Source organism: Montipora capricornis, chromosome 7, assembly GCF_036669925.1.
Source record: "Montipora capricornis isolate CH-2021 chromosome 7, ASM3666992v2, whole genome shotgun sequence".
Lineage (NCBI taxonomy): Eukaryota > Metazoa > Cnidaria > Anthozoa > Scleractinia > Acroporidae > Montipora > Montipora capricornis.
The window spans coordinates 26,412,508-26,417,014 of record NC_090889.1 but is presented as its reverse complement, the minus strand read 5'-3'; the positions used below and the strand labels follow the sequence as shown (position 1 = coordinate 26,417,014).

Here is a 4,507-nt window from a genome sequence, read left to right as displayed (position 1 = left end):
ACGAGTTCCTTAAGCAACTCGTCCTCGCCCGCAACATTCGCCCGCAACACCATCATCTGTGGCATGCACACTGATTGAATCATCCTCTCTCCTTGATTTGCGCCTGGGCTCATTCTCGTACTCCGAGGACTCATCAGAGGAGGGGGAAACGGAGCACCGTCTTCGGCGTTCTTGGCCTGCGCCCAGTGGGCTTCGGCTCGAGGAGCTTGCATCGATATATCCCGTGGGAAGGCGCGCACACTCTTCAGTTAGAAGTTGAGTCATCGTGCCCATGTTTGTATTGAGCTGCCTCCGAATTGACTCGATATTGGGTTCTCGATCCGGTGGGCCAGTATTTTGGTCCGGTGGACACGCGGAAGAGGGCACAACATCAACTCCTTCGCTCGCCATAATGCGATACTGGATCTGGCGGGAAAAAATGGTTAGCCAAAAAGACTAGCGAAAAACGTTTAAAAAATTACTCACGTACGGCGAACCCTACTAATTCGTTTCTCAGGTGTTCTGTTAGGATATGAACAGGCTAAGGTAGAGATCGCTGTTGTAGTAAAACCAAATTCTGTTCCGTGCAGTAAACACACGAGTTGACTGACCTGATAGCAAGCACTGCAATGACCAGACAAGCATGCGCATGCTTCTTATGTAACTCCGTAGTCACTTGGACTGATGACGAGGTAGAATTATTGCTGCGAGCCTTAGCGAGGAGCAACACTAATTTCAACAGACCGCGTGGGGCCTGGGCGCTTTTTGAATGCCACAAAGAACTCGATTTTCAGCCAAATTCTTTTCAACAATGAAATGATATATGAAATGGATCATATATGAACTGCGGATATGGAATCAAGTGAGGCTATGATCTTCGCAGTTATGAACGCAATTTTTGCAATTGCGTGAAGAAGCCTGAAAAATTCAGGACTTCAACGGGGTTTGAACGCGTGACCTCGCGATACCGGTACGACGCCCTAACCAACTGAGTTATGAAGCCCGTGAGTCATGAACGCAATTTTTGCAATTGCGTAAAGAAGCCTGAATGTTGGTGTCATGTTGCTGCTTTTAGAATGCCATGGATGCATCGTAATACTAATACTGAGCTTACTACTGTATATAAACATCACTTACTAGTCTACACGTTCTTGAGCCTATTTGAGGTTCTTCTCCTACCCGAGGTTCTTGGCCTACTCGAGGTTCTTGGCCTACTCGAGGGTCTTGGCCTACTCGAGGTTCTTGGCCTACTCGAGGTTCTTGGCCTACTTGAGGTTCTTGGCCTACTCGAGGTTCTTGGCCTACTCGAGGTTCTTGGCCTACTTGAGGTTCTTGGCCTACTCGAGGTTCTTGGCCTACTCGAGGTTCTTGGCCTACTTGAGGTTCTTTACCTACTCGAGGTTCTTGGCCTACTTGAGGTTCTTTACCTACTCGAGGTTCTTGGCCTACTTGAGGTTCTTGGCCTACTTGAGGTTCTTGGCCTACTTGAGGTTCTTGGCCTACTCGAGGTTCTTGGCCTACTCGAGGTTCTTGGCCTACTTGAGGTTCTTGGCCTACTCGAGGTTCTCGGCCTACTTGTCTCGGCCTACTTGAGGTTCTTGGCCTACTCGAGGTTCTTGGCCTACTTGAGGTTCTTGGCCTACTCGTGGTTCTAGTCGTTCTTGAACTATTTGCCTACTCGTGATCCTATAGCCTTTTTTTAAATGAATTGCTTGTAGACTTAATATTAAAAATGAGATTAACTAATCGTTTAAATTGGCTTTGAGATATAGCCTCTCTCATATCACAGGACAGGCTGTTCCAGAGGACTGTTCCGCTACAACTAAAGTTGTTCGCGGAAACGGAACAATTAATTTGTTAACAGAGACCTTGTAAAGTACCTTGACAAAGGAAATGATGCAAAATGGAAGCTGTTCTTCAATATACAATTAAGAGGTAATCTCCACAAAAAGGATTTATCTCCTTACTTCAAAGCATCGGATGTCTTCTTGCTGGAAATTTTACAAGCCTGGTCAAGTATTATCTACGAAGCTAAAAATTCTTCAAAGAAGCAGTTACTGTCACAGAGTCTTTGGTTAAACTATCTCTTTCGCGTCAATAATAAACCAATACACTATATAGCATGGACAGAGTATTGGTCATTTGATGGAAAATGAGACTGGATTTCTATCTTTTTCTGCACGGTATTTAAAGAACGCTATAACATAAAGACTACCTTTCTTTCTGTGGAGTAATATCAGCTATAAAACATTCTGTTATAAACATTAATGAAAACGATTCTCAGGAAAACACCAACTATGAAAATTTTCTTGATAAGTTTTTAAAGGCCAAAAATCCAAATAGCCTAGCATATAGAAAATTACAAAAATGAAACGAAAGCAGCCCGTTAACAGCCAAACGAAATGGCTTGCGGACTGTATGATAAAAGAAAATGAACTTATTGACTAGAAGGCTGCTTACAGACTACCTTTTGAGTGTACTAGAATATCAAAACTTCGCGTTTTTCAATTTAAAATCTAATACAGGAGGCTAGCCACTAATAGATTCTTTAAAAAGGTGAATTTAAATGAGACGATCTCTGCAATTTATTTCATTTTATTTTTTAATCATTGATACAGTAACGACATAATACAACACTTACATACTTAAAAAAAAGGTTAAGAAAAATTACAATATTGCGTCGCAGTGACGAATGCAAGGGGGGGGGGGGGGACTAGTTTCCTGTCGATAGGGGGCCAGATTAGATTAATTAACAAAATTACATGACAATAACAGGAGAAAAAAAGCAGAAAACATTCAGACAGTCACAGCGACTGAATTATTTTATGCCACTTCTTTTTAAATGCTTTCTGCCTTCCTGTTGTGGCTGAAATGTGTTTTTCTAATTGTAAATTACCTATAATCTGATAAAGCTATTCTAATATCGAAGGTTTTGTATTGTTGTACTTACGGTTAAAAATATAGTATATAGCTAGAAGTAGGCAGTGATTAACTAAATTTTCTCCTTTTTCGTCATCAAGACCTAAACACACAGTGTTTCTTAGAACGTGAGAGGTTTGGATCAGGTTAACTGAAATCAGGAACTTTTTTATGTTTTTCCAAAAAAAAAAGTAACAGGACAGTCCCAGAACAAATGAATTAGGGTTTTCTGAGCATTTTCTGAGAAATCTGTTTCAGAGAACTTAATTTCAAATTAAAAATGAATTGGTTGCAATTCGTCCGTTAAGTAATTTGAACTGAGTTTCGAGCTTAATGTACATTTCTTAGGTAATAAATAAACCTCCAATCCAAATTCAATACATCTTCAGATTCGCAGTTCCTTAGCCAATTCGCTTGGCTTTTCTCAGGGCAGGTACATTTCTTATCTCTATAGATCTTGTATACCAGTTGGCTCGGTTTTTTGGAAGAATTTAGTTGTGCCAATACATTTTTTTGGTTTCGGTCGTCTGGCTGCCTCAATTAATGTCTTAAAAGCACATTGAATAGCTGAAGCCACTCTGCAATATTCAAGAAAGGAAACGGCAGGGCACCATTTATTTCTAAATCAACTGTAAGTCATTAACTTGGAACCGCTCGTCGCAAGAGATCATTAATATTATGCACACTTGCCTCAAACCAATGCTTATAAAAATAGTCTTGCCAGCAATTCTAATCATTGAGTTGTTCCATATGGATTCGGTACCAAACTCCGCTCATGAAGCAAAAGACTCTTTAAATTTAAATCTCACCACAGCTCAGTAAGTCTTTGGAGAAAAGTGCTTTACATATCCAGGCTTTTAGCATCTTTTCTTGCCAAATTGCTAGTAAAAGTAATTTACTCCCAGATGTCGAAGAAAGAATTTCCACTTAGACTGGCAGTCATCATTAATATACCCAAGTATCCATGTTATTTTCAGAACCTTATTAAGGACGGTGCCTACTAATTCAAAGGTATTTTTACCCCGGTGCGCAGAACGTATGCGCAATAACAATAGTAGGCACAGTCCTTAAATTGTATAGTGTAGGGGAAACAGAGACGTAGTCAATTGTTTTCCCTATTTCTTGTTTTACGAAAGCTCATTTTGCCCAAGATGATAAAATAGTTAAACAAATGACATTTCATTTAATTACCTGTGACACCAATTAATATAGTTTTGAACTCAAGTTTCCTTTGGTCTTCCGTTAATAATAATCAGTATGATTCAAATTTATCCCAAAACACGCGAGAGTAAACGCAGTGAAAAAGAAATTGTCAATTGTTTCTCGAAAGTCTTACATAAGGTGCATAGATCGCTTAGTAACAAGCAAAATTTAGCTAGGAGTTTGTAAACAAATATCGTGCAATACTTTAAACAGAAAACATTGCACAAACGTTTAATAGATACCGTATCTTATTAGTGATAATGCTTTTCTTGTTTCTTCATCGTCAAAAGAAAATTCGAATTTCAACTTATATGAAACCTCTTTACTCTGTCGCCTTACTGTATATTAGAACACAATAAAAATCCCTGCTATTACGTACGACTGGATTTACAATTTCCTCGCCACT

General features: G+C 39.7%; 1 pseudogene; it reads right to left on the bottom strand.

Annotated features, from left to right (window-relative positions):
- LOC138057871 (uncharacterized) overlaps positions 1-390 on the bottom strand; it is a 1,105-nt pseudogene extending 715 nt beyond the window's left edge.
- Positions 391-4,507: the final 4,117 nt, after the last annotated feature.